The 8,220-nt window shown below is 39.8% G+C and overlaps 1 long non-coding RNA gene across 1 annotated transcript in view; it reads right to left on the minus strand.

Moving 5' to 3' along the window:
• The window catches only part of LOC106895009, a 10,708-nt gene extending 3,773 nt beyond the window's left edge, over window positions 1-6,935 (minus strand). Inside the window, exons 1-4 of the long non-coding RNA XR_001413350.1 lie at window positions 6,801-6,935; window positions 6,216-6,299; window positions 3,232-3,377; window positions 373-557 (exon numbers count right to left, since the gene is read on the minus strand). This is a non-coding gene — a long non-coding RNA (uncharacterized LOC106895009). The remainder of the gene's footprint in view (window positions 1-372; window positions 558-3,231; window positions 3,378-6,215; window positions 6,300-6,800) is intronic.
• Between the last annotated feature and the right edge of the window lie 1,285 nt (window positions 6,936-8,220).

The raw sequence follows: 8,220 nt of genomic DNA on the forward strand, positions 1-8,220 counted from the left end.
AAATGCCTTTGCTTTATACAAATAATCATACTGGAAATATGATATAATACCTTTCTCAGACAGAGAAAGGTATTATAAATAATTGAATTTGAGAAGCCTCTAAAATGACCAAAAAAAACTTTAATAATATGTTTAGTGGTCCTGACTTTAAAGTTCAGGCCCTTGGGCCAACCAGAATTCCAGCCTTCCTGAAGATTTCTGCACGCCTACAGCGCACGCCTACAAAGCTTGTTGCTCGATAATGTATATACATTGCCTATACACAAATGACAGCTGATAAATGGGTAGCAATAGGTCTGCAAGTGAGATCAAGGACCAGCACTTAAGCACTGAACCTAAGGGGACGGAGAGAGAAAAAAGCAGAAAAGCTACCTGCTGTGCTGAGCCTGGATGCTGCAGCTCTCATGGCAGGGAGAAGAACTTGCTTGAAGCTGTTTTTAGCAGGTCGTTCAGGAACCAGGAATGATTTTTTACTGCATTTTTGGCTCTACTGAGCCAGGCTGAAAGACATTGTGTGCTACGCTGCCCTCAGACAATTCAATGCTCAGCAAATCTTCCTGTAAAAGAATAAAATAAAAAGGAGGTAACTGAAGCGAAAATATAAGCAGACGACAGAGACATAAAAGATATATATATATATATGTGTGTGTTAAACAATAGAAGAACAATTCTAGTTCATGCATGTCAAACCCAGGACTTGTGGAAGGTGCCAGAGGCAGTGAAAGTGGTGGCATGTGGATGGACAGGAACCATATGGGGAACTGGAAGTTGCCAGCTCCTCCACAAATTTTTTCAAGGTTTTATCACATGAAACATTGCGTGTCAGGAAAGGCATGCAGTTCACCATTGGGTACCACTTCTTCCCTCTCATCTTTTTCTACCTCATTTGCGATACGAGCACCCCTTCTCAGTACCCCTACTCAGCTGGCAAGTTATCTGTGATGTGGAACGGGTTTGGGCAAGGACAGAGATGCCAAACTGCAGGTGAAGAGCAGAGCCGCACAGCACTACTCCCTATTCAAACGGAAGCCCAGAACAATCAGGCCCTTAATGTGTTACAATTCATTTGACTATCCACATTTTTGACTTTCTGTAAATAATGTGCTAAATGGATAAAAGAAGATACCATTTTTCCTTCTTTCCCCTGAGTTACTGATAACAAGACAAGTTCCTTCCCTTACAGTTTGTGCATATAAATGTGATTAATGTGAAAAAAAAAATTAAAGTGCCAAAATCTCTTTCTCTCTCTCTCTTTTTTTAAAGCATTGCCCTTTTCAAAACAAGGGGAAATTCAGTATAGTTTCAGTGCCACAGTGATCAAACAGTGTCACATCACTATGGCAATTGCTGCCCAGGCCAGGAATACAGATCAGCTTTAATTGTGCAACGCCTTATTGCTGGTGCATGTCAATCAGAACCTATGAATTGAGAAAAATTTGCTCTGTTCATTCTGTTAAATGATGTATCCAATTAAACCTGTTAGAATTCATGATCTTCAGTCAAGGTTAAATGAAAGTAGTTACTCCTGTCAGCTAGGTGATTAAATGCTGCCTACATCAGGCACATTTATGTGCAAAATTAAAATTTTGGTATAAAGCATGAATCTTTATGCATGCCAGTTAATTATCTCGCGGTTCCTCCATTTATTAAATGCCCACTGCATTTCTTCTTAATCATCAGCTTCCTTTCAAAACTTATTTCATACTCTACATTATACAAAAATTCAATGTTTAAAATGAAATGCTTTCTCAATGAAAACTTCCTTTTTTCATGGGTTTGGCTGTTGCTACGTTACTAAAGATGGCCATTAACAGTTTTTTTGAGTCATTATGCAGAAGGTCTATTTGTGTTGTTTTGTTCGATTCTGAGAGAGCGTGATACGAATCCCTCGAGTTGCTGCTTTCGGGCAGTTCCTCCTTCCCGCAACTGTTGGAGTTCTGCTGCACATCAGCCAACTCCAGCACACGACAAAGCAGCAGTGACACCACCCTCGGCTCTGCAGCTTCTGCCGTCTCGCAGAGGAATGGAAGGGCAACGGGGCAGCGCGGCACCACGGGGCGGATGCACCCCCGGCTGCCAGGCCCCTGCTCCCCACTGTCCTCAGCGGCGGGACAGGCTGGACCCCCGGGTACCGCAGGTGCCGTGGCCTCCGGGCAGGGCACTATCGATGCCCTCTGCTCTGGGCTCGGAGGGCTGGCTCCCTTCCTCCTGCCAGCCTTCGGTGCTGTATCTGTATTCCCTTTGGTTTGGCAATGTGATGTGTCCTGTTTGCCCTAGGCAGCTACCACACTGCAATATCATATTTTAATTAGAAGAAAAATTATGTGTTGCATGCTTGAATTAAATTAAATTGCATATTTGTATTTATAAGACACAGTATTGGCAGGATTTAAATGCTATATGAATTGAAGAACCCGAATACAGGTGTATTATAGTGATTTGTAGCTGAAACATTTGCTAGAAATACACACAAAGCAGAGCAGTACCAAATGCTAATTTAATACCCTAAGACAACGCTCCGTGCTCTTACAAGCACAATTTCACATATTCCATGTGAGCATTTATCCCCTTTCATTATGAAAAGGTATTAAGAACCTTTGTTACAAACAAGCAACATAAAAAATATGTCATACCACTTCACAACTACTAATGAATAATATCATTTAAACCAGACTGGGAAATAAACTAGTATAACACATTCTACTAAACTAGTACTATAAATATGCACAAGGTTGTTATTAAAGATAAATGCACACAGTAATTTTCTACTTGTAGGTTTTACAGGTATAATTTTGAATCATACAATATTTTTTAAAACACATCACGGGGATGGAAACCAACAGAAAGACTGACTGGCAGTGATTCCTCGTGATCAATATGTGACGTCTCCATCTATCTTTGAGGGCCCACATAAATTATATCGTGGTAGCGTGAACCTTCAAGGTGGGCGATGTGATTAACTTGTTCAGGGTCACAACAGGGAGTGTCTGGCCATAAGGACTTTCCACCTGTGGCATGGCCACACAGCAGCCACATCTGCAGAGATGCCGCAGGTGCCCCTGCGCCCTGCCAGCGCGGGCAGGGGGGCTGTGGGCAGGTCAACCTCAGCTTTGCATTTTTGAGTGGCAGCTGTTTTTCCCTTTACTGTGTGTGCCTTTCACAGTGTCCAAATTTGAGAGATCTGTTTAGAGCCCTGTTTGGCAGCCTGCTGTGCCCAGACTGTGAGCCTACCTGGGAAACCACGGCGCTCCTGCCTTCCCTTCCCAGCCAGCAGCAGCCTCCGCTCCGCTCCAGGCCCCGGGGAAGCAGCAGACAAAAGACTCCTCCTCTCCTGCTCCCCTATCAGCCACAAATAATGGACTTCTTTTTCCTGGCAGCTGCAGAGAAAAACACAGATATTTTTTCCTTTTTTTGTTCAGCAAATATAAGCTGTAAGTTAAAGCCCAATATCTTTAGATACCTCAACAAAAGAGGAAAAAAGGGAATCTTCACACTCACAGAGAATAATTCCTCGGGGGTGCTGGCAGGAGATGGCAACGCGCCAGAGAAGGTAGTTGGTGAATAAGGCTCCTTGCAGGTTTCTGGGATGTCTATTGCTGAGCTGCTTCAACTCACTTGGACCATCTAGAACTCTTATTTAATTCCTATTCTTCTTTCTCTACATGTTCCAACTTTCACACCAGTGCTCCAATACCCGATATCATAAGCTGTGAACCCCAGGCCCAATGGGCCTTAATGTTACCCCATGAAACTATGCTGGCAAGACAATTTATTTCTGCTCAAAACAATTTCCCCATCTTAAAATTGTGATTGTTAGGTTAACATCCCATTGAGATGAGAGAAGAAAAGAGCTACAGTTTCAGGTTGTGTCTAAAATTTTAAGGAAGGCAAGCTCCACTGATTTATCCTTGACATACTGTTTTATATCCATAAGAGCAAAAAACTTCTTTTTAGTGGCAGATTAAATTGTGCAGAAACTGACTGACACTGATAAGGCAAACACTGCAGTTCGCTTAAACAGGTTGAGAGTTGCACATCAAAGGCTGCTTGGCCACAAGAATGTAAGTGTGTACACACACACGCTCTGGTTTATTTGATTTCATAAGCAATGTTATCTTTGATACAAATACAAAGCAATACGAAAAATAAAATAAAATTGTCATGGAATGACAGCTTTTTAGTAGATAGACTCACAAAGAAGTTGTGTTTCAGATTATAGTCATTTTCAGGAAACGTACTTAGAAAATAATTAAGCATATTTTGTCCATTAATTCATACTTTTTTGTCTCTCATTGTCCTACTGAGAAAACTAAAAACTATGGAATGGAAGGAATTTTTTCTTACTGAATATTATAAATGAATAGAACAAGGGTTGTTAATGTTTGTAATTTTCCTTATCTGTACACATGAATATGTTATATGCTCATTTCCATTGCAAATGGGACATCAGAATGATCTTTGAAAACTGAAATATACTGTACATTTCATTTCTTCATTTCTTTGAAAATACCGCCAACAAAAATAATCAATTGCCAGTATGCTTGGACTAAAGCTTTGCAATTCAATGAAAATTGCATAAATTAATGGTGTCCATCCAGAATAAAGCAGGCAACATGCTTTGGAGGGTCATTATTATTTACTACGAAACAAAGTCACCTATGGAGCCCTCAACTATGCCTGGGCAATTTTGCAAGGCAAAAACATGCAGTCACTCTGTTTCTTACACACCTCTCCTCCACCTTCCTGTAGCATTCCTGTAGGAGCTGTGAAAGCTCCCTAGCTTTGGGAAAGGGCTCATAGGCTTTAGCTTTCTGTCTACTAATTTGTGTTTATTTTGCAAAGTACAGTAATGTCTCAGTCTCGTTTGGCCCTAGAGACTTCAAAAATGTATTAATTAAAAAATACAGTGAGAGATAGTGCCTACCCCAAAGTATTTTTTCATTATAGAATACAGAACCAAAGGAAGAAAGAGCTGTTAAGATCAGAGATTAACTCTGAGTTTAGAACGACATTTGAAGACACAGTAAAAAAACTACTCAAGATGGAAGGAGGACTGGTGCCCTTCACATAATGATGAGGCTCTAATGGCCAGAAAACAAAAAAATATGTAGAGTAAATACTCAGGACTAAAACCATAGGATGAATATACAACAGGAAAGTAAACCACACCCTTCTGAACTGAGTGGAACCGACATCTATGTATGATTGGTCTTACAGCTAATGGGACACTGGGTCATATTGAGAAAACCCTTACTTATGCAAGTAATCCCACTGAAATCAATGGGAACCCACGACTGTAATGACTGCTTCCTTGTCTCCGCTAGGGATTGCAAGGTCAGGTCCATTTTCTGTGCAATATTGGATGAATGCTAGAAAATCAATATCTCTATTGAGACTTCTTCTTTTGGAGTAAAAATAAACCTGGATCATTTTGAGTTCAAATGTTCATTGTTCCTGGGTGTTTTTATAAATTCCTTTTGAAAGCAAAATGGTCAAATCAAAATGGAGTGAAATGGTCACCTTTTTGGTGTGTTTTACAGCTTGTTTTTATAACTAGCTCTGTAATGCCATAAAGGTTAAAGGCAACTTCATAGTTTCTCAGTATTTATGCTCTACCAGTTAAAATCATAAGACCAAGGTCACAGTTTTATAATCTTTTTGTTTTAGCAGTTCCCCCTATTCAAATGACGCAGGGCTGAGGGATGGGGCGGGGGGGGGAAGAGAATGCTAGAGTCTGTTGTTTCAGAAATTTTGCTATATCATGGAAAAATTTTTGGTATTTTTGACATAGAAAATTCAAGGAAAAGAGTTTCTTTTTTTAATAAAAAGATTTCAGTGCAGTCATAGAAATATGACTTCTTATTGTGGAGCATTACTTTGCTACCATGGAAAAAAATTTAGTCAATTCTGTTCACATTACAGGTTATTATTGTACTTCAATCACTATGGAGCACCTTCAACTATTATTTTGTTTAAAATGCCTAAACCTATCATGGTATCTTTATCCTTAGTTTGCTACTAATCTACAATTATCCTTACTTGTAATTGTGCCCAAATTGAATTTTCACACTGAAATACATTAAATCCCTGTGTTTGGTTGCCTTATACTTCACTTGTGGTGAGTCAAAAGGAAATTAGGATTAATCCAAGGCATACAAATAAACTATTTTTAGGGTTTTCCTATAGCTTCAGGTTGTTCTGCAGTAATGGCTTACCCCTTCTTGGCTTGAATGAAAATCCAAGATCCATTTCATTACGGTGGAGATGTGACCAGCTTCATGTCTGGTACAAACAGTGGGCTGTGGCAAAATTCAAACAGTGGTTACAAAAGAGGTCACCTCACAGAAAATAACAGCTAATTCCTTTAACCTCGATTATTATCAAAATACCTTAGAAATGTGAAGTCTGTCAATTAAGAGGCTAATGAATAGGAATGGGTGTGCTTTCTCTCTGAGAGCTCCTTAAAATGTTGAGAAAATACATCCCAAATCAATTCTGCACTCACAGAACCCTAGACTAGAAGCATTTGGTTGACCCAGCTCAAATATTTTTCCCAAGGAATTTTATTTACCAAGTATTATTGGAAAGATCAGTTCTCTTTCAGATCAGCTTAATGGGAAGTTTGGATGATGAAGAAATAAAACTGCTTTGGTGACCAGGGTTCAACTAAGGCAATTGTGTTGTTCCCGGGACCAATGCAAAACTATGGATTTATCCTAGGATTCCAGCACAGCTGGATTTATTGGCGTGCTGAGGAGCAAATCCAAGGATGCGTTCAGCACTCACTCCCTTTTACCCACCTCTGCACAGCTTGTTTCCCACCCGCTGTGTGACATATTAGCCATAGCTTCTTCCACTCTTGCACCACTGAACAAGTGACTGTGGTTTGGCTCCATGACTGCTAACAACATTATTGACAAAGCAATGCTCTGTAATGTATAACAATGAGCTGTTGTAACACATTTACCCAACAACGTACACTTTTCAGAGACACCATTATTGTATTGTTTTCGGAGCTGTATTACTCACATAACATGTTCACTGGCACTAACATTCTTAATAGTACAAAAACATGTAATTGAAAATACAGGAGAACAATTGGAACCATTAAAACCTCACACAAGCACAGCATAATACCACATCAAGTGATCACCAGTGTCTTCATGGTGTGCCCTGCTTTACTTCATTACCTAATTGTTGTACTATTAGTGAAAAAAAAGCTAACCCAGAACCCCAAGCAGTGGACAACACAGTACAGTCTGTTTTTTAACTAACTGTGCTGGCTACAGTATAAGAATAAAAATATTCCAGTTCTTGGAAAAGTATAAGAATTAGGCATCAAAACAGGTCAGATACTTACATATATCTTTTTGATGTGCTCATATGATAGGAGAACAGATTGATAAAGGACAGAAGAAATGCTAAATATGCACCATGACAAACAGTGAAAAATTAAGTATTGTAACTAACATTAATTACACTCCAGTAAGATGAATAGGCTGCTCATCATTAATGAGAATGTACACCTTTGTCTAAGTTTCACATCTACCTGTGATAAATGTGCTAATGGCGATAAAATACATCATAGTAACATTTGAATTACCAGCACACTAATAGATTGACATACAAGTATGAATAAAGCATTTAATCATAAACATTGTACCACACCCAACAGCAAATTTTCTTTTTTGCATATATATCATGCAAAATGGATAAACATTACAGTCTTATTTTAGTTTATGCCGAGACAATCTAATAGTATTACCTCATACTACCCCAATATTTGTAATTCATATTATTAGATACTTACACAGTGTTTTTTGGGAGACATTCAGGCAGTTTAATTAAACAGTAAGGGGGATTTCTGAATAGAAAGGGTGGGGCTTGGTCTTAGTACAAGCTACCCACTGCCTCTTGCCCATGTGGCAGGGATGGACTATTCAAGCAATCTTCATGGTTGACTCCAACGCCTATTAAAGGATTGATTGAAATTTATGCTTAATGGATATTAAATCAAGCCCACAGTACTTATCTGTATGTTGAGGAGTCCTTCCCTCCTGCATTTCCAGTGCCTGTTTCCTGGCAGAAAGGCAGGGGGGTGATGGAGCCACGCGCACAGGGCGAGTGGTCATCACTGCCTGCTGTGCCTGCGCAGCACAGAGCCAATGCCAGTTGCAGCCTCCCTGTTTTGGAGGAGCTGGGGTAGGCAGCAGCCGTGCC

This window comes from Calidris pugnax, unplaced genomic scaffold, assembly GCF_001431845.1.
Source record: "Calidris pugnax isolate Ruff unplaced genomic scaffold, ASM143184v1 scaffold103, whole genome shotgun sequence".
NCBI classification, from domain to species: Eukaryota; Metazoa; Chordata; class Aves; order Charadriiformes; family Scolopacidae; genus Calidris; species Calidris pugnax.